General features: G+C 47.0%; 1 protein-coding gene across 1 annotated transcript in view; it reads right to left on the bottom strand.

Annotated features, from left to right (window-relative positions):
• Positions 1–578: 578 nt before the first annotated feature.
• LOC146863472 (uncharacterized) overlaps positions 579–23295 on the bottom strand; it is a 96197-nt gene continuing 73480 nt past the window's right edge. The window contains exon 4 of the mRNA XM_085642896.1: positions 579–865. The gene's annotated coding sequence lies outside the window, so the exon portion shown is untranslated. The remainder of the gene's footprint in view (positions 866–23295) is intronic.

The raw sequence follows: 23295 nt of genomic DNA, 5'->3' as shown, positions 1-23295 counted from the left end.
TACACATGTCCATGGCAGAGACTGTGCCCTGGAATCTTTAGCAAACACGAGTTATGCAGGCTACCGGACATGCTAAGCACGGGATAAAATGTGAACAAGCAGTGGTAATTCCAGTAGGTCTGGCTTTAAAGGAATGTTGTACGGTTATATTAAGCACCACTAGTAAATAGCACGGAGATAGATATGTATGTGTGTGGAAGCAAAGTCAGTTGCAATGTCAAGCCAGACCTAAAAATCCATGTAGCTTAATTACTGCCCCCTCCCAGCTGTGCTGCTGCCAGAGAAAAAAAACATGAATTATTTAGTTATTCAAGACACTTTAATAACATTCTAGTGTCATGTTTGTATGCGTTAAACCTCAGGCAGCGGGATACAAAATGATCACAGCTGCTTGGACGGCAAGCACTTGTTTGGTGGAAGCACACAACTTCTGCTCAATGAAAACATGTACTCCTGGTTCACAACATGTGGGCGGAGCCAAAGACCCTCTCTAGTGATGCACACATAATTATCTGGTGACAGCTGCACTTTCAAGACAGAACAAAAAAAAAAAAAAAAAGAGTCGGGGAGGGCAAATGTTGACACTTCAATTACCCTTTATTTGAAAATGTGATTAAACAATAAAAAAGATTATGCATAGGTTGTACAGCTGCAGAGTATTCGTGCATATACAGCGAGCAACAGAACAACATGATCTTTCTCCCAGAGGGTCTTAGCAGGTTTGGAAAAATCAGTCATCCAATCAGGAACGAGATGTCTTAGAAGGTCTTTAACGTTTCAGGATACAGTGGTGTCCGGCGTTGAAATTCCTGAGTCTTGGCTTTCATCCAGACCCTTTAAACATCTGTCTAATTGTTGTGTCATTCTAGTAAAATTAATAAAAGATACTTGTGTAAACAGTAAATTAACTTTAAGCTCCCCAGTCAGTCAGCAGATACAACGAACCAAAATACAAAAACACGTTTATATATTTCATTGACCTTCCCAAAGTCAAACATGCATCATATATAAACTACTCAGCTGCTCCTCCTGAGCAGAGCTCTCTGATCATGAAGACGTCTTACATGGAGTAGTAGCGAAGAAACATAATATAAAGTCATTTTGTTGTTATTAAAAGAGTCAACCAGAGAAGAGGAAGAAACAAGTTCTTTTTGCTTAGTCCCTCATCTCTAACCATGAAGAAGAATGAATGAATGTTTGTTTGATGATATCACCTGGGATTTTGGGTTGACCTGTATTCCCTGGATAGTCCCTTTTAAACAATGCAAGCTCTAACCCTCAACAAAGTTTAATCCTCAACAGGAATCCTGAGAAACCTAAGTAAATAAAGGGGTGACCCAGAGAATGATGTCTCAATGCACCGCAAAACCCTAGCTGACATTATCATACAAAGGGACAGTCTAGATGAAATAGTTTGTTATCTGTAACTCCAGTTCTCCCGTAGGGAATATCCATATACAGTCATGAGCACTGAATAGTCCCACCCACAAGTGGGGACCCCGGAGCACTTTTTCCACAATATATCTTCCTAAGTGTAGATGTTTGCCTTTCTTCAGTAGGGCCAGCGAGTCACTTAGGAATGACTAATATTATGCAGCCTGTAGGACTGGGCTACAATGGCCCAATTCTTCATCTTGTACTTAAAAAAGGGGCTAGGAGAATTATATATGCGTATAATTTCATGATGTTTTAATACAACAGCATAAATCTCTTTCACAAACCCTTTTTTGATAGAGCATAGAGATGAAGGAGAGCAGGACACTGTAGCCCATAGGCTTACTAACTCAACAGGCAGGGAGGGACCAGGTCCAGGCCCTTGTCAGATGAGGCCTTGACGATCTGGAAATGGCTTCTAGTCAGGGGCCATACGATTATGGAAACTCACCTCACAGGTGTCCAAAATGCTCAAGCAGACGATCGCAGCAGACTGCTGCAAAAAAAAACCTGAGTAGGTCTTAAATTACTTTTTTAAAGAAAAACAAGGGTACCCCAATACGTGAACCTGGGGTCAAATATGCAGTAAAAAAACAATGGTTCGGGTGTGGCCAAAAGGACCAATAATAAAGTGATCCTAAGGAGAGCACTTATGGTTAGAGAGTTGAAGATTCATTATTTTAAAGGCGCAACAAAATTAATAATGTACATAGGGACATAAGTCAGTTCATGTGAAACATTTATTTCCACAACAATAGAATTGAGGTGCTCACACAATAAGTGAAAGAGGCGTGACGTGCAGAGTGATGGTGAAGTTTAAAATAACGGCATCGCATTGACAACAATAGTGTAAAACTCCTCAAGCAACTTTATAGAATAGGAAAAGTTTTGTTGTAAAGGGTCAACGGCGTTTCGATCTCAACTGTTCGAGATCATCATCAGGACATATAACGGGTGAGCAAGCTGAATCAAAAATGAGGAAAAACAGGCAAATAAATAAGCTATTGTTTTATCCCTACATAACAAATCCAGTTGGCCGCACACTGCTCCTCACACCAGCATGTTGCCCCAAGGAACTCTGGTAGATGTAGTGGCGACGGCGAGTGCGCCTATGCCACAGTGTTGAAAAAAAGTATGTGTCGCATTAGCCATCCCTGGACACGTGTTTCGAGGTAGTTGCCTCTCGTCAGCAGGGAGTAGGTAAGTGTAAAGGGGTGCCGCGTGGACTGCCAATAACGTAAAAACAGGTAGAGTACCTCTCATGGCGCGCAGGTGCTGGTCCAGAGCTCGTCAGCCCAAATGGATCAAGGGAGCCTTTATATAACAAATCCAGTTGGCCGCACACTGTTCGTCACACCAGCATGTTGCCCCAAGGAACTCTGGTAGATGTAGTGGCGACGGCGAGTACGCCTATGCCACAGTGTTGAAAAAAAGTATGTGTCGCATTAGCCATCCCTGGACACGTGTTTCGAGGTAGTTGCCTCTCGTCAGCAGGGAGTAGGTAAGTGTAAAGGGGTGCCGCGTGGACTGCCAATAACGTAAAAACAGGTAGAGTACCTCTCATGGCGCGCAGGTGCTGGTCCAGAGCTCGTCAGCCCAAATGGCTCAAGGGAGCCTTTATATACCAAATCCAGTTGGCCGCACACTGCTCGTCACACCAGCATGTTGCCCCAAGGAACTCTGGTAGATGTTGTGGCGACGGCGAGTACGCCTATGCCACAGTGTTGAAAAAAAGTATGTGTCGCATTAGCCATCCCTGGACACGTGTTTCGAGGTAGTTGCCTCTCGTCAGCAGGGAGTAGGTAAGTGTAAAGGGGTGCTGCGTGGACTGCCAATAACGTAAAAACAGGTAGAGTACCTCTCATGGCGCGCAGGTGCTGGTCCAGAGCTCGTCAGCCCAAATGGCTCAAGGGAGCCTTTATATAACAAATCCAGTTGGCCGCACACTGCTCGTCACACCAGCATGTTGCCCCAAGGAACTCTGGTAGATGTAGTGGCGACAGCGAGTACGCCTATGCCACAGTGTTGAAAAAAAGTATGTGTCGCATTAGCCATCCCTGGACACGTGCTTCGAGGTAGTTGCCTCTCGTCAGCAGGGAGTAGGTAAGTGTAAAGGGGTGCCGCGTGGACTGCCAATAACGTAAAAACAGGTAGAGTACCTCTCATGGCGCGCAGGTGCTGGTCCAGAGCTCGTCAGCCCATATGGCTCAAGGGAGCCTTTATATAACAAATCCAGTTGGCCGCACACTGCTCGTCACACCAGCATGTTGCCCCAAGGAACTCTGGTAGATGTAGTGGCGACGGCGAGTACGCCTATGCCACAGTGTTGAAAAAAAGTATGTGTCGCATTAGCCATCCCTGGACACGTGTTTCGAGGTAGTTGCCTCTCGTCAGCAGGGAGTAGGTAAGTGTAAAGGGGTGCCGCGTGGACTGCCAATAACGTAAAAACAGGTAGAGTACCTCTCATGGTGCGCAGGTGCTGGTCCAGAGCTCGTCAGCCCAAATGGCTCAAGGGAGCCTTTATATAACAAATCCAGTTGGCCGCACACTGCTCGTCACACCAGCATGTTGCCCCAAGGAACTCTGGTAGATGTAGTGGCGACGGCGAGTACGCCTATGCCACAGTGTTGAAAAAAAGTATGTGTCGCATTAGCCATCCCTGGACACGTGTTTCGAGGTAGTTGCCTCTCGTCAGCAGGGAGTAGGTAAGTGTAAAGGGGTGCCGCGTGGACTGCCAATAACGTAAAAACAGGTAGAGTACCTCTCATGGCGCGCAGGTGCTGGTCCAGAGCTCGTCAGCCCAAATGGCTCAAGGGAGTCTTTATATAACAAATCCAGTTGGCCGCACACTGCTCGTCACACCAGCATGTTGCCCCAAGGAACTCTGGTAGATGTAGTGGCGACGGCGAGTACGCCTATGCCACAGTGTTGAAAAAAAGTATGTGTCGCATTAGCCATCCCTGGACACGTGTTTCGAGGTAGTTGCCTCTCGTCAGCAGGGAGTAGGTAAGTGTAAAGGGGTGCCGCGTGGACTGCCAATAACGTAAAAACAGGTAGAGTACCTCTCATGGCGCGCAGGTGCTGGTCCAGAGCTCGTCAGCCCAAATGGCTCAAGGGAGCCTTTATATACCAAATCCAGTTGGCCGCACACTGCTCGTCACACCAGCATGTTGCCCCAAGGAACTCTGGTAGATGTTGTGGCGACGGCGAGTACGCCTATGCCACAGTGTTGAAAAAAAGTATGTGTCGCATTAGCCATCCCTGGACACGTGTTTCGAGGTAGTTGCCTCTCGTCAGCAGGGAGTAGGTAAGTGTAAAGGGGTGCTGCGTGGACTGCCAATAACGTAAAAACAGGTAGAGTACCTCTCATGGCGCGCAGGTGCTGGTCCAGAGCTCGTCAGCCCAAATGGCTCAAGGGAGCCTTTATATAACAAATCCAGTTGGCCGCACACTGCTCGTCACACCAGCATGTTGCCCCAAGGAACTCTGGTAGATGTAGTGGCGACAGCGAGTACGCCTATGCCACAGTGTTGAAAAAAAGTATGTGTCGCATTAGCCATCCCTGGACACGTGCTTCGAGGTAGTTGCCTCTCGTCAGCAGGGAGTAGGTAAGTGTAAAGGGGTGCCGCGTGGACTGCCAATAACGTAAAAACAGGTAGAGTACCTCTCATGGCGCGCAGGTGCTGGTCCAGAGCTCGTCAGCCCATATGGCTCAAGGGAGCCTTTATATAACAAATCCAGTTGGCCGCACACTGCTCGTCACACCAGCATGTTGCCCCAAGGAACTCTGGTAGATGTAGTGGCGACGGCGAGTACGCCTATGCCACAGTGTTGAAAAAAAGTATGTGTCGCATTAGCCATCCCTGGACACGTGTTTCGAGGTAGTTGCCTCTCGTCAGCAGGGAGTAGGTAAGTGTAAAGGGGTGCCGCGTGGACTGCCAATAACGTAAAAACAGGTAGAGTACCTCTCATGGTGCGCAGGTGCTGGTCCAGAGCTCGTCAGCCCAAATGGCTCAAGGGAGCCTTTATATAACAAATCCAGTTGGCCGCACACTGCTCGTCACACCAGCATGTTGCCCCAAGGAACTCTGGTAGATGTAGTGGCGACGGCGAGTACGCCTATGCCACAGTGTTGAAAAAAAGTATGTGTCGCATTAGCCATCCCTGGACACGTGTTTCGAGGTAGTTGCCTCTCGTCAGCAGGGAGTAGGTAAGTGTAAAGGGGTGCCGCGTGGACTGCCAATAACGTAAAAACAGGTAGAGTACCTCTCATGGCGCGCAGGTGCTGGTCCAGAGCTCGTCAGCCCAAATGGCTCAAGGGAGTCTTTATATAACAAATCCAGTTGGCCGCACACTGCTCGTCACACCAGCATGTTGCCCCAAGGAACTCTGGTAGATGTAGTGGCGACGGCGAGTACGCCTATGCCACAGTGTTGAAAAAAAGTATGTGTCGCATTAGCCATCCCTGGACACGTGTTTCGAGGTAGTTGCCTCTCGTCAGCAGGGAGTAGGTAAGTGTAAAGGGGTGCCGCGTGGACTGCCAATAACGTAAAAACAGGTAGAGTACCTCTCATGGCGCGCAGGTGCTGGTCCAGAGCTCGTCAGCCCAAATGGCTCAAGGGAGCCTTTATATAACAAATCCAGTTGGCCGCACACTGCTCGTCACACCAGCATGTTGCCCCAAGGAACTCTGGTAGATGTAGTGGCGACGGCGAGTACGCCTATGCCACAGTGTTGAAAAAAAGTATGTGTCGCATTAGCCATCCCTGGACACGTGTTTCGAGGTAGTTGCCTCTCGTCAGCAGGGAGTAGGTAAGTGTAAAGGGGTGCCGCGTGGACTGCCAATAACGTAAAAACAGGTAGAGTACCTCTCATGGCGCGCAGGTGCTGGTCCAGAGCTCGTCAGCCCAAATGGCTCAAGGGAGCCTTTATATAACAAATCCAGTTGGCCGCACACTGCTCGTCACACCAGCATGTTGCCCCAAGGAGCTCTGGTAGATGTAGTGGCGACGGCGAGTACGCCTATGCCACAGTGTAGTATAATTAATACAATCAGAGGCTCCTTTTTATAAAAAACATAATGACATATATAAATATATATTACTCCTGAATTATTCTGTATATCATGTAACTAGCCATGCCTTGGGGTCAAGGTAGGTGGGGAAATACATGAATTAAGGCAAATACAGAAGCGAAAGACATGATTTAAAGGCCATTCGGAAGCAAAAGTCAACAATGTAAATTACAAGTGGTGGAAGTATTTAAACGGTGGAAAAGAGAAGTTAAATAGCGATTCAGAAGCAAATGACCAGTAATGGTGAAAATGCTGCACGTGAATACGCAAGCATAGGTGGGAGTACAAGGAATAATTTGCGCTAGTAGGAAGGAGAGTTGAGAGCGTTGATGAAGCTGGGTAGCAACCCGCTAAATGAGAGAAGGGGGGGAGAGGTAGAACACTCAGAGTAGACTTACTGATGCAATTATTCAGAGCGCAAGGAAGAGCAATTGAGGGCTTCAGAAAAGGGTAGACAAGTTCACCAAGATTAATTCGCTGAAGGTACGAACTTGAGAATATCACGTGCTGTACAGGAGTTAGAGCAGTAATTAGAAACTGGTGTGCATCCGTGAAGGGCGCTTGCAAGGAAGTTGGTGAAAGAAAACACTTACTGTGTAAACTTGAAAGGCAGGGTCAGCTGTACAAGTTGCGCTTAACGATTTGCTGCCAATAAGTTTCTGTTAAGGGCAATAGGAGGGTGGGGGGTCATAAACTACAAGGTAAAGATTAAATGATGGTAAAAGATATGCGCAGTCAAAGTACTTACAGTTAAAGTCATTCCCAGTTCATATTTGGAAAGTCTTGGGAGAGGAGCTCAGCAGGTCATGCTGCTTGGGCTGTTCACGTTTAGTGAGAGAGGGAGACAGAGTGAGCCAGGAAGTAATTAAGGGCTGTGTCAGCTGTGAAACCAGCAGCAGGGCGGAGCTAATTAGCACGCACCTGCGAGCGGTTGTGTGCAAGGGAGCATGCTGAAGGGAAATGGCTGTCAGTAGGAATCAAGTAAGGGAACAAGGGAGAAGTACTAACTCAGCAGAGTAAGAAAAGAGAAGAAAGAGTCATAAGAAAAAATAAATCAATGTGTGTGCAACAACTGTTTCAGGCACATGATAGCAGAATTAATTCTGAAGCAACCTAATGTGTTGTACCTACTGAGGTAGTTGCTATATGAATTAAAAACAAACACAAAATCAGTTAAGGCACATAGTCTAGCAATGTACTCACTGATATTCAATTACTGTGGCAACATATAAACTAGACATGAACCAATGGGTAGCACATGAACCAATGGGTAGCAAGAGGCTCAAACATAAGGAAGTGTGTATACATCTGTTAGGAAAACACTAAGCAAGAATTACATAGTGGTATCAGGTGGCTGAGTTCAAAATGTGCAGATATGAATAGTCAAATGTTTATAGTATGGCATTCCATTCATCAATCGAGTTGAGACCGTGTTCAATAGTGCGGCAATTAAAAATCCATTTGTATTCCAATCGGTTGAGGATCTGTTGTTGGTTTCCTCCCCTAAAGTTGGCGTGAAGGGTTTCAATGACCTGCCAAGTGAAGTCTGTTTCAGAGTGTCCTTTTGATATAAAGTGTTCCACGAGGGGCGCCGTCGTGATCTTACTTCGGATTCTGCTCCTGTGTTGGGCGATTCTTGCCTTGATCTTTTGTGTGGTGTGGCCGATGTACCTCAGTTTGCATGGACACTCAATACAGTAGATTACATTTTGTGAATTGCAATTTGAAAAAGACTGTAAAGTATACTTAGAGTTCTCAAATTCAAATACTTTGGTGTTAGTAGTGAACTCGCATGCCATGCAGTTGTTACATTTGTAGTGCCCTTGCAGTGGAGGAAGATTGAGGTAGAGGTGTATAGTCTGATCTATTTTTGTAGGTTTGTAGGCCCTAACCAAATGGTCCTTTATGTTGCAACCTCTTTTAAATGAAAAAAGTGGGGTGCCTGTTGCGAGATTTAGTGGCGCTAGGACTGTCCAATGTTTTTTGATTATTTTCGTCAGTTTGCTGAAACTCTGCTTTAAAATGAGTGCACTTTATTTATTATACACCACAGAAATGATTGGTATGGAATCTAAACAATCTTTTGCCTTCAGCTCCATGGCTATAGAACAGCATAGGCCTCCCCTACCTATCTATCGCACCCTACCTATGAGTCACTGGGAAAGGAGCCTTTTATTTCGCCTAAGAGCAGGAACTGTTAAATTTGCATTATGCTTTCCTCTTCGTTAGCATTCCAATATCGACCATGTACCCTGTCCATGTGATGGTGTGAGCAGCCAATCTACTTTACACTTTTTGTTTCTTTGTAAATACTATTTAAGGTACACAAGGTGGCTTTTAAATCCATTTATTTTAAAAAGAAAGGGCCTATTAGCCTGGATAATGCTTATTTGTGGTTACTCACTTTGGCCGATGAAGAGTTTTCTTCTGCACAAGTACGTTTTTGAGAATTGCCACTCGAGCACGCAAGACGATGTCGAACCCCTGAGCTCTTATATTTATGTATGAAAGCTTTGTATAAACTGATGTATGAACTGGTATTTTATATGATTTTAAACCGTTTATTTCTAATGGATTTTACTATTACTCTCCATTTGTTATTTAATTTGTTATGTTGCTGTGCCTTTATGGATACCAAGTTATCCGAATACAGTTTTCAGAACTGAACTGAAATGAAAGGTGCTGCCTTGCATCCATGCACATCATTTAATCACGTCTATATTTATTTCTGGTACTGGTGCCTAATATCTAAAGGACTACAAGTCCCAGAATGCAAAGAAAAGACATGTACTGGATTAGCTACATGCATATGGACTAGGTAAACTTAATTACTCTTGTGACATGTGCCAGCAGGGAACTTTTTTCCTGAGGGTGATGCAATGTAGGTTCCCAAGTGAGTGTCATGGGAGTTGCATTGGACTGGTACAGACAAACATTTGTCAATGCCCTAACTGTATAGCACTTCTCGAGTAGGCACAAGTGTTGAACTGAGTGTGGTAATGGGACTGTGGCTGCACACATGCAATATTTGTGGTGTGGAAATAAAGGCTACAAAGTAAATGTGCATTAACATGACAGTAAATGCAGATGTCTTGTTCACAGCAAGAGATGACAACAGTCTGCATTCAGACATTCCTGGGCCAAAATGACATGCAGGCTTTGTGAGAAGTTGGCCTGGCATATGCTGGTCACTAGTTATAGTGGGCAGTCTACAATAAGGAGCTGAAGGGGCAGAGAACAGGTCATCCCCCACTCAATACACTGTATACAACAAAGACCTGTTCACACTGTGAACGATTATTTCATACATCCGTTTCGATTGTCATAGACATTGGACACTCTTTACAGCTTGCGATTCTATCGTCTAAGCTATTCAACGGTGTAGTTCACTAAAAAGAAAGAAAGAAAAAGAAATTTTGCGTACGAGGTAAGTCAAACTGACTATCAATGTGTAATAACCTTATGTCTCCACCACCCAAATGTTGTGAGAAAAGGAGTGAAAAGGAGTGTTGGTGCCTCACGGTAGCGCCACCAAGGAGGGTAAAGCAGGATGGTACTCGCCTGCTACCTCAAATTCTCATCATCAGCTACCAACACTCCAAAAGCAAGAAAATTGTGTGTGATGCCAGTGATTAACTGTACAGGTGCTAGGGTGTGTAGTTAAAGAAAGAAAGAAGAAACAGAGAACTGTGCTATAATGTGTGCACCGTCTCGACCCCCTAAGTGATATATACTAATATCAAAAAATGAAAAAACTAATATCAAAAAATGAGCTAAATCACACTGGCTTGCATACTTTATTCTAAGCTGCGTGCTAGCTCATATGTTAAAATGCCGACATGTTTCGTTACCATTGGACAACACTCACGGTAACTTCTTCAGGGCGTGGGGTCTGTTCGTTTCACCCTGCACCTCTATTTGTCAGTTAAAAACAATTCTGTAGGAGACAAAAGAGAATATACACAAACACAACAACACAGGACAGACTAGGTTGGTAACCTGTTATTGTAGGGCAAATGTCCTATGTATAGTTTTACAGAATACCCTACAGCATATATTTACCAGGATGTAGCCCACCATGGGCATACCTTTACCCGTGAGTCCTTGCGGCTCTGTATGCGCGTTCAAGGCTCCACTTATTCCACTCCAAACGTGAGTCTGTAATGTATAATACATAGTGAGCATTGCATGCTTAATAACGTTTAATGTCTCATTCATGGTTAGTGCGGGTGTGTCTCCCTCCCGTCTCAGGTGGTACCCCTGCATCTAGGGATTTCATTGATAAATGCCTCATTTTTAGCGTCCCATTAAGATAATGTTACCCTCAAAGTGGCGAGCCCTTTACACAGTTCCTCGACTCCCGTTCCGACCTCGATGTATCTAAATCTCATCTCCTTGACCTTTATCTAGTCCGATTCCCCAAATTAACGCTATCTGTCAACACTCACCGTGAAAATGTTCGTAAATGGCGTTTACTCAGCCCAGGAACAACACGGCCGTTCCATGGCGCGGTTTAAAAGCGTCATAGCGTGTACCACGTGATTGGTCTACGCTGGCAAAGAGCTCGATATAATAAAAAGGGAGCGCCATTTTGGAATGGGAAATGGGAACTAGACTCGCCGTGAAAATGTTCGTGACTGGCATTTACTCAATTTCACACCAGCACGGCCATTCCATTGCGCGATTTGTGAACATCATTGCGTGTATCGTATAATCAGTCTACGCAAGTCCCATTGAAGCACAAGGCTCGATGTGGTGTGAAAAGAGGGGTCGCCATTTTGCAATGGGGAATGCCATATTATGCTTATCTCTATTTGTTGACGTGCATATATTACCGCATGTGTTTGTTGCAACTTAGTGTAGAATGATGATCGCTAAGTGTACATCTACCTGTTTACAGCCTACAAAACCCCCGCCCATGCTGATGTATTTCGTGGGATACTCCTATGATTTACAGAAACATACTCCTAATCATATTGGCTAAAACCCAGTTTAGGATACTGATGAATGCATATTTACAACCTTTAAGAGTATCCAAAGTGATGTATTACCTAGGATATTCCCACAGGTATGTATCCAAATGCAATTTGCCAGATATAAAATGTGGTAAGCCTACGATGTCTGGCAACAGCTACAATGATGATGACCCAGCAATTGAGGTTTTAATATACTGAGATTGCGTTAATGGCAATAATGCCACACGCTGAGTGTTGACTCGTTACACTACTGGTATATTATCCATGGCCTTGGACTAAATACTAGTGGCCCTCAATGATAGGGTATCATTAATCATGCATTCACCTTACTCCATTCAATAAGGTCGTTTAGTCCAATCTGGTCCACTCCCTCTTGATAAATCCAACGTGCTTCCCTGCTACTCAGTCTGGATTCAATATTAAACTGATCCCCTGTGACTCTTTCAAGCACTACCCAGCGCACTTCTTGGGCAGTGTGTTTTTGTGTTTGAAAGTGTTGCACCAATTTGGTGCTCAATTTACCTGCACGGAGTGTGCTAAGGTGTTCTTGTATTCTTGTTTTTACCTTCCTGGTGGTAAGGCCGATGTAGTGAAGCTCACAGGGGCAAGTCAGTCTATAAATCACATGCGAGGTGTTACAGTTGCTAAATTTGTTTAGAAACCAGGTCTTATTATTTGCAAGAGTAACATTTTTAGTTGGCGATGTAAATGCGCACACGGAGCAATTTCCACATGGGTAATGCCCCGAGGGGATGTTGGTTTCTCGTGGACTTGTTTTGGGTCTGGTGTGGACCAGCCGGTCCCGAATATTCGCAGACCTTTTGAATGCAAAACGAGGGGGGGGCATCTGCATATTGGTGGTACTAAGCAGATGCCAATGCCTCCAAATGATTTGCCTGATTTTTGTGGAAAGTGGTCCAAAGGTAGTCACCACTGGGATACATTCACCTTTTTCCCTTTTGGTCTTTTCCAACAGGGCTGCACGAGGGGTGTTATATGCTCGTTTTTTTGCCTGTCTTATGACCTTCCTCGGGTAAGCTCGATCCTGTAGCTTGGTAGCCAAGACATTCGATTGTACAGAATATTCCTGTATGGTAGAGCAGTTTCGGCGATATCTTAGAAACTGTCCTACGGGCAAGTTGTCACGGAGGGCCCTGGGGTGGTAGGAGCTATAATGTAAAAGAGAATTTTTATCCGTTGGTTTATGGTGAACCCTGGTCACCAGCCTCTCGTCCTCTGCTTGGATGTCCAGATCCAGATAGACTGCTCTAGTTTTGCTCATTTCCCAGGTGAACTTTAAACATTCGTCCAGGCTATTGAGCCAAGCAAGGAAATCATTTAGTCCTTCCTCGGTCCCTTCCCATATACAAAGTATATCATCTATATATCTCTTCCAGAGGACAATGTTCCTCTGGAAGAGATTAGTGTCTGTATGGATGTGGTATGCCTCGAACTGGCCCACATAAATGCAGGCCAGACTGGGGGCGAATGTAGCCCCCATCGAAGTCCCCGACACTTGGAGATATATCTGATCTTTACATGAGAAGAAATTTTGGGTCAATGCGATCTCTATGCATTGAAGGACGAAGGTTTGGGGGCAGTCATAAAACCATTCAGAGTCCCTCAGGGCACGCGCTGCTGCCACCAGCGTTGCCTCCTGAGGGATGCTGGTGTACAGCGACTCTATGTCGATGGTTACAAGGAATTGGTTTGCTGGATTATATGAGACATTCTCCAAAATTCTCAGCACGTCCGTGGTGTCCTGGACATATGAGGGTTGGGTGATGACACATTCCCTTAGGAAGAAGTCCGCAAACTGGGATGGTGGTTCTAATAGCGACTGGATGCCGGAGACGATAGGTCGTCCGGGCGGGGGCTGTTGTTTTTTATGAATTTTGGGTACAATATAGAACGCCGGCATCCTTGGTTTCGTGTTAATCAGGAATTCGGCTTCCCTATATGTAACCCATTTCTTTTCTTTAGCCTCGGTTACCAGTTGGATAATGGTCGCCTGCAAGTCATTGGTTGGGTCCCGCGCTAGAGGTCTATAGTTGCAGCGGTTCCCCAAAAGCCTGGCCACCTCTGTGTCGTAGTCGAGTGTGTCCATCACTACGACTGCCCCGCCTTTATCGGCTGGCTTAATAGTGATTGTTTGATTGTTTTGTAAGCTTGTCAATGCCTGCCAGTCTCTAGAACTCATATTGCTGTGATCCACAGTCTGCATGCTTTGTTCAATCTGACCAATATCCTGTAGGATCTTTTGTTCAAACACCACAGTCTCTGGGCCTGTTGTATTACCAGGGGGGCAAAATTGGGAAGGGCGCCGCAAATTTGTACAAAAATTGGACACATTCTCCTTTTCCTTCCCGGCAAAAAACTTTTTAAGTTTAATCTTCCTCATTAGCCCGTACAGTTCCGCCCGGAGTTGGAACCCGTCATGTCGAGGGGTAGGGACAAATCCCAACCCTTTGTTAAGTATAGCGGTTTCCGCCTCTGTAAGGGGATAGTGAGAAAGATTGACCACAATGTTGTTAGCCTTAGCAGTTATAGGGGTGTTCTGCCTCTGCTGCGAGTAATCCTCGGGGAGAAGGCCTGCCAGGTTGAGTTCGGGTTCTGACGAGCCCGACCCCGTCCCCGGCCTCTGTAGTTGTTCCCCCTCTGGTCTGCCGTGTTTTGTGTTTGTTGACCTAAAAAAACCCTAAACATTGCTCCCAGGTCCTCGTTGGTTCTATCCTGAGGATTGAATCTGACCCTGGGGTTGGTGGTTGTTGTTTGAGCACGCTGGGGGTCGCGTAACTAGTTAGCATGGAGGAGTCTCGTTCGTTATCGGAATTAACCAGACAAAATGGCTCCACCAACTAAGAACTATACATAGGACATTTGCCCTACAATAACAGGTTACCAACCTAGTCTGTCCTGTGTTGTTGTGTTTGTGTATATTCTCTTTTGTCTCCTACAGAATTGTTTTTAACTGACAAATAGAGGTGCAGGGTGAAACGAACAGACCCCACGCCCTGAAGAAGTTACCGTGAGTGTTGTCCAATGGTAACGAAACATGTCGGCATTTTAACATATGAGCTAGCACGCAGCTTAGAATAAAGTATGCAAGCCAGTGTGATTTAGCTCATTTTTTGATATTAGTTTTTTCATTTTTTGATATTAGTATATATCACTTAGGGGGTCGAGACGGTGCACACATTATAGCACAGTTCTCTGTTTCTTCTTTCTTTCTTTAACTACACACCCTAGCACCTGTACAGTTAATCACTGGCATCACACACAATTTTCTTGCTTTTGGAGTGTTGGTAGCTGATGATGAGAATTTGAGGTAGCAGGCGAGTACCATCCTGCTTTACCCTCCTTGGTGGCGCTACCGTGAGGCACCAACACTCCTTTTCACTCCTTTTCTCACAACATTTGGGTGGTGGAGACATAAGGTTATTACACATTGATAGTCAGTTTGACTTACCTCGTACGCAAAATTTCTTTTTCTTTCTTTCTTTTTAGTGAACTACACCGTTGAATAGCTTAGACGATAGAATCGCAAGCTGTAAAGAGTGTCCAATGTCTATGACAATCGAAACGGATGTATGAAATAATCGTTCACAGTGTGAACAGGTCTTTGTTGTATACACTAGTTATAGTGGCCACCTTGCACCAGTCCAATTAGACTCTTATGGTAGATAGGTTTAAGACAACCTTTTAAAGAAAGCTATCCTAGTGGTAGCTGTGGAGAGCAGCCTTCAGGCTAAGTCTCAGAGGAATGTAAAGCAGCTTGTTTTACCTTATAATCTCTTGAATTACCAAATGAAAGGACACCACACCGGTATATATATCAAATATATATGTATTTATTACTAGACACACTCTACTAATCTCTTTATGAGATTAGAAGTCAGGAATATATGCAAATATCAACGTTTCACAATAAGTTAAGCACAAATATGTCTGGGGCCCTAGGGGCGTACCAAACCATATACTAAAAAAGAGGTTTAGGAATGTCGACTTGCAAGGGGACAAGACCTAGGGCCTGTAGAATCGCTGGGGCTTCACTAATCCACCCAAGGCAGGTAAGTAAAAGACCCACGGGAGATGTGTGTAGTGTGAGAACACAGCCACGGGTTCCCTATTGATTTCAATGGAGCAAGTTGCGGTTGGATTTTTAAAGTTTTAGGGTACTTTGAGGAAGTCTACAAGCAAGCCACTTACAAGGTAAGTAATTCGAGGGCCAACACACACTGGAGCACCGGAGTGCACGAGTTACCTCACCCAGGGAAGCCGGGTGCATAGGTGTCTTTTGGTGTCGGGTCACGTCGTCGTTATCTATGGAAGCCGATGAAGATTTGCTGCTTGTGAAGACTGGAGAAGTGTCCTGTGGAATCCAAGGCTGGATTCAAGATGAAGATGACCTGAAAGCAGAAGGGACAGTGTTCACAGTCACTTGCCAGTGACCCGGGGCCAGGAAGATGGATGCCCACGGAAGTCGGGTGATTTCAGGTGACTCTTCAACCACAAGGTCCAGGAGGCATCGACAATGACCAGCAGCTGGATTCCGAGAGTCCCACAACGTCTGCAGCTTACTGAGGTGTCGGCAACCGGATTGGAGCCAACAAGCCTTGGCAACAGCAAGTCTTGTGGAAAATGAAGAAAGTCAGCGGTGCAGATCAGCAAGGTCTGAGGGACTCACCCAGCGAGGGTAAGTGAGGGCAGGCCTGGAGCAACCAGAGGAGCCCTTTGGTTTGATGAGAAAGTCTTCAGGGGACCCACAAACCAATGGGCAAGGGATCGCGAAGATGCCTCATGAGGATTCACTTCACATGAGCCCACGGTCACTCGGGACAAGGTAGGCCTCTGATGTTTGAGGGAAATCCTGCTGGAGGCTTGGGCCACATGTGGTACAATGCACAAGTTCGTAGAACGTCGTGAAGGGGTTGCACTCAACAATATTGCACGGTACCCGGGTATTGCTGTTCCTCGTCACTCGTGGGGTCCACTCGCCGCATCTCTGCTGGGGACTCACAATGGCCGTCGAGAAGTCAGGAAATCCACTTCCGGAGCTGCAGGGACTTCGGACTCTAGCGGGAGCGGGAAAGTTTGCGACCATTGATTAAAGTTTTTGATGCCTGCCAAGCAGGGGAGTCACTCCTTGACTCCAAGGGAGATTCTTCTGTCTTCCAAAGGTAGTGGAACGTCGAAGGGCCAGGATTCTTCTTGTATAGCGTCGTCCAGGGATATCTAGTTTGCAATGGCAAGGTTTCCCTAGCTTATACTAAAGGAAAGGGAGGGGCTAGCTCTATGACCACTCCTATGGGAGGGTCAGGGGAGTGGGTGGTTACACCCACTTCCCTTTGTCCAGTTTCACGCCAGAGCAGGGGCAGGTAGCCCCTGAACCGGTTTGAGCTGGCATATGCACAGAGAAGCCTACTGCTCCCCCAGTGCAGGACTTCAAAGCACTCTAGGAGTGCACCCACCCAGCCCCAATACACTAAATCCTGTCTGGAAGGTGGTGACACCTCCCTGTGACAGGATGCCTATTGTTGGGACTCCTCCACTGCGAGTTTCAGTCAGCAGCAGGAGGGCAGCCCAGTGTCTGTGCTGGTGGCATCCATTTTGTGATGCAGGGCTCTTTCAGATTTCTACCATGTTTCCACAGTGGGTACATGTCGTCCCCTCTAGAAGGGTGGGATCATACTCCCACACCAGTTACTAGTGTGGAGGTATGATTCCAAGTTGTTTGACACCAAACACGACATGTTTTGATACAGTCATTCCAAAGTTAGCATTTACCGGTAGGTTATAATGCACTTAAGAGTATATGGTTTAACCGCATCCACAAACAGCCACAGAGAATAGACTGCCAGCTGCAGAGGGGCCGTGCTCATGCAGAGGCACCCCCTCACATTGTAAACCAAGCACCCTGCCCTTAGGATTGATAGGGCCTGCCTTATGGGTGACTGATAGGTTTATATATGTGTGTGTATAGTGAGATATAGGGAACCTATACCTCAGTGAGGAGTGCTAACACTACCTCACCCAGGCTGCAGTAGCAGGCCTGTGGTGTCAGATTTTGTCTGCTTCCCAGGGGTGGTATAATAAATGCTTCAGCCCCTGGTAGGCCTGTGAAATACCTATGCCCTTGGTACCTAAGGTACCATATACTAGGGGCTCATAAGGTACCACCGTATCCAATCACTAGTGCATCTAATATGCACACCAGTCATTTAAGGGAGTAACCAGATAGGCTGGGGTCCTGGATAGCAGGATCCCAGCCAGACTAGTCAAAAACCATTCAAACACCAGGAAAAAAGTGGGGGCAACCATGCAGTCAGATTCCACCTTCCTACATGCTTCATTAAAACTACAGATTTAATAATATTTCGTGGAATTATTTGGGGATGTTGTGAATCTCAAACTATAGGAAAACTAATGCAAAATGTATATATTCACCTACATCTGCCTGCACGCTCACTGATGTGGACCAACACCCTGACAGCAGCAATATGGACGGAACCACACCTAGATTTGCTTTACTGAATGGCGACTCGTTTGAGGGGCTTGCGAACCCCTCTGCCCTCCCTGCTTCATGAGGAAGGAAGGTTTCCAGATAAATAGGATAGTCAACCTAAGGGTTTGTGGTGGAAAATAGGTGCTTCAGCTGCAAAAAATATATCTTACGTTGCCGTCATTTCTGAAGCCACTCTGTTGAATTTACCTTTATAGAACGAGTCCACTAGACAGTGCAAGTGGGGTCCCTCTCTGTGCCACCACCCCTTTCTTCATCCTTCTCAAACTTGCGTAGGTTCTGTCCTCTTTTCCCGAGCCCACTGTGCTGTACCCCTTTTCACACAGAGCCTCATTGCTTTGTAGCTAGGTTCACGCTATACAAATCCACATACTGCAAGATGAAGCATGACTGTAGAGCGGCTCCTATGGTGAGACTCATCGCGTACAGGCAACAACTGAGATTGACACCCACAATAGGACTCACTGCCCACAGGCAGCAGCTGAGATGAACACCCACAATAAGACTCACCCTCCACAGGCAACAGCTGAGATTGACACCCACAATTGGACTCACCACCCGCAGACAACAGCTGAGATCAACACCCAAAATACGACTCACTGCCCACAGGCAACTGCTGAGATCGACACCCACAATAGGACTCACCATCCACAGGCAACAGCTGAGACCGACACCCACAATAGGACTCACCACCCACAGGCAGCAACAGAGACGGATATCCATAATAGGACTCACCGCCCACAGGCAACAGCTGAGATCAACACCCACAATAGGACTCACAACCCACAGGCAACAGCTGAGACAGACACACACAATAAGAATCACCGCCCACAAGCAACAACTGAGACAGACACCCACAATAGGACTCACAGCCCACAGGCAGCAACAGAGACGGACACCCACAGTAGGACTCACCGCCCACAGGCAACAACTGAGATAGACACCCACAATAAGAATCACCGCCCACAGGCAACAACTGAGATCAACTCCCAGAATAGGACTCACCGCCCACAGGCAACAGCTGACATAAACACCCACAATAGGACTCACCGCACACAGGCAGCAGCTGAGCTGGACACCCACAATAGGAGTCACCACCCATAGGCAATAACAGAGATGGACACCCACAATAAGACTCACCACCCACAGGCAACAACTGAAATCAGTACCCACAATAAGACTCAATGCCCACAGGCAACAGCTGAGATTGACACCCAGAATAAGAATCACCGCCCACAGGCAGCATCAGACACGGACATCCATAATAGGACTCACCGCCCACAGGCAACAGCTGAGATCAACACCCACAATAGGACTCACCACCCACAGGCAACAGCTGAGACAGACAGCCACAATAAGAATCACCGCCCACAAGCAACAACTGAGACAGACACCCACAATAGGACTCACGGCCCACAGGCAGCAAGAGAGACAGACACTCATAGTAGGACCCACTGTGCTGTACCCCTTTTCACACAGAGCCTCATTGCTTTGTAGCTACGTTCACGCTATGCAAATCCACATACTGCAAGATGAAGCATGACTGTAGAGCGGCTCCTATGGTGAGACTCATCGCGTACAGGCAACAATTGAGATCGACACCCACAATAGGACTCACTGCCCACAGACAGCAGCTGAGATGAACACCCACAATAAGACTCACCCTCCACAGGCAACAGCTGAGATTGACACCCACAATAGGACTCACCACCCGCAGGCAACAGCTGAGATCGACACCCACAATAGGACTCACCATCCACAGGCAACAGCTGAGACCGACACCCACAATTGGACTCACCACCCACAGGCAGCAACAGAGACGGACATCCATAATAGGACTCACCGCCCACAGGCAACAGCTGAGATCAACACCCACAATAGGACTCACCACCCACAGGCAACAGCTGAGACAGACTCCCACAATAAGAATCACCGCCCACAAGCAACAACTGAGACAGACACCCACAATAGGACTCACATCCCACAGGCAGCAACAGAGACGGACACCCACAATAAGAATCACCGCCCATAGGCAACAACTGAGATCAACTCCCAGAATAGGACTCACCGCCCACAGGCAACAGCTGAGATAAACACCCACAATAGGACTCACCGCACACAGGCAGCAGCTGAGCTGGACACCCGCAATAAGACTCACCACCCACAGGCAATAACTGAGATCAATAACCACAATAAGACTCACTGCCCACAGGCAACAGCTGAGATTGACACCCACAATAAGAATCACCGCCCATAGGCAACAACTGAGATCAACACCCACAATAGGACTCACCACCCACAAGAAACTGCTAAGATCGGACACACAAAATAGGACTCACTGCCCACAGGCAACAACTGAGATCAACACCCACAATAAGACTTATCGCCCACAGGCAATAACAGAGATGGACACCCACAATAGGACTCACTGCCCACAGACAACAGCTGAGATTGACACCCACAATAGGAGTCACCACCCACAGGCAATAACAGAGATGGACACCCACAATAGGACTCACTGCCCACAGACAACAGCTGAGATTGACACCCAAAATAGGACTCACCTCCAACAGGCAACAACTGAGATGAACACCCACAATAAGACTCACCTCCCACAGGCAACAACTGAAACCGACACCCACAATGTGACTCATTAGCCACAGGCAGCAGCTGAGATGAACACCCACAATAGGACTCACCGCCCACAGGCAACAGCTGAGATGGACACCTAAAATAGGACCTACCGCCCACAGGCAACAGCTGAGACCAACACCCACAATAGGAGTCACCACCCAAGGGCAGCAACAGAGACGGACATCCATAATAGGACTCACCGCCCACAGGCAACAGCTGAGATCAACACCCACAATAGGACTCCCCACCCAAAGGCAACAGCTGAGACAGAAACCCACAGTAAGAATCACCGCCCACAGGCAACAACTGGGATCAACACCCACAATAGGATTCACCATCCACAGACAACAGCTGAGATCGACAACCTCAATAAGACTCCCCACCCAAAGGCAACAACTGAGATTGACACCCACAATAAGACTCATGGCCTACAGGCAATAACAGAGATGGACACCCGCAATAGGACTCACCGTCCACAGACAGCAACAGAGACGGAAACCCACAATAGGACTCACCGCCCACAGGCAACAGCTGAGATAGACACCCACAATAGGACTCACCGCACACAGGCAGCAGCTGAGCTAGACACCCACAATAGGAGTCACCACCCACAGGCAATACCAGAGATGGACACCCACAATAAGACTCACCACCCACAGGCAACAACTGAGATCAATACCCACAATAAGACTCACTGCCCACAGGCAACAGCTGAGATTGACACCCACAATAAGAATCACCGCCCACAGGCAACAACTGAGATCAACACCCACAATAGGACTCACCACCCACAAGAAACTGCTAAGATCGGACACACAAAATAGGACTCACTGCCCACAGGCAACAACTGAGATCAACACCCACAATAAGACTTATCGCCCACAGGCAATAACAGAGATGGACACCCACAATAGGACTCACTGCCCACAGACAACAGCTGAGATTGACACCCACAATAGGAGTCACCACCCACAGGCAATAACAGAGATGGACACCCACAATAGGACTCACTGCCCACAGACAACAGCTGAGATTGACACCCAAAATAGGACTCACCTCCAACAGGCAACACTGAGATGAACACCCACAATAAGACGCATCTCCCACAGGCAACAACTGAAACCGACACCCACAATGTGACTCATTAGCCACAGGCAGCAGCTGAGATGAACACCCACAATAGGACTCACCACCCACAGGCAACAGCTGAGATAGACACCCACAATAGGACCTACCGCCCACAGGCAACAGCTGAGACCAACACCCACAATAGGAGTCACCACCCACGGGCAGCAACAGAGACGGACATCCATAATAGGACTCACCGCCCACAGGCAACAGCTGAGATCAACACCCACAATAGGACTCACCACCAAAAGGCAACAGCTGAGACAGAAACCCACAGTAAGAATCACCGCCCACAGGCAACAACTGGGATCAACACCCACAATAGGATTCACCATCCACAGACAACAGCTGAGATCGACAACCTCAATAAGACTCCCCACCCACAGGCAACAGCTGAGATTGACACCCACAATAAGACTCATGGCCTACAGGCAATAACAGAGATGGACACCCGCAATAGGACTCACCGTCCACAGACAGCAACAGAGACGGAAACCCACAATAGGACTCACCGCCCACAGGCAACAGCTGAGATAGACACCCACAATAGGACTCACCGCACACAGGCAGCAGCTGAGCTAGTCACCCACAATAGGATCACCACCCACAGGCAATACCAGAGATGGACACCCACAATAAGACTCACCACCCGCAGGCAACAACTGAGATCAATACCCAGAATAAGACTCACTGCCCACAGGCAACAGCTGAGATTGACACCCACAATAAGAATCACAGCCCACAGGCAACAACTGAGATCAACACCCACAATAGGACTCACCACCCACAAGAAACTGCTAAGATCGGACACCCAAAATAGGACTCCCTGCCCACAGGCAACAACTGACATCAACACCCACAATAAGACTCATCGCCCCCACAGGCAATAACAGAGATGGACACCCACAATAGAACTCACTGCCCACAGACAACAGCTGAGATCTACACCCAGAATAGGACTCATCGCCCACAGACAAGAACTGAGATGGACTCTTGCAATTAGACTCCTAGCCCACAGGCAACAACTGAGATGGACACTCGCAAAGAGACTCACCACCCACAGGCAACAACTGAGACGAACACTTATAATAAGAATCACTGGAACAGTAAACGACAGAGAAGGACACCTACAATAAGAATCACCGCCCACAGGAAACAACTGAGACGGACACCTACATCAAGAATCACTGCCCACAGGCAACAACTGAGATGGAGACCTACAATAAGACTCACCGCACACAAGAAACAACTGAGACTGGCACCCACAGTAAGACTCACCGACCACAGGCAACAACTCAGATGGACACCCGCAAAAAGAGTCCCTGCCAACAGGCAACAACTGAATTGGACACCCACAATAAGACTCACCACCCACAGGCAACAGCTGAGATTGACACCCAAAATAGGACTCACCTCCCATAGGCAACAACTGAGATGAACACCCACAATAAGACTCACCTCCCTCAGGCAGCAACGGAGACCGACACCCACAATGTGACTCATCAGCCACAGGCAGCAGCTGAGAT

The sequence above is a fragment of the Triturus cristatus genome, chromosome 2_2 (genome assembly GCF_964204655.1).
Source record: "Triturus cristatus chromosome 2_2, aTriCri1.1, whole genome shotgun sequence".
Classification (NCBI taxonomy): domain Eukaryota; kingdom Metazoa; phylum Chordata; class Amphibia; order Caudata; family Salamandridae; genus Triturus; species Triturus cristatus.
This window is presented reverse-complemented; position numbering and strand designations above follow the sequence as displayed.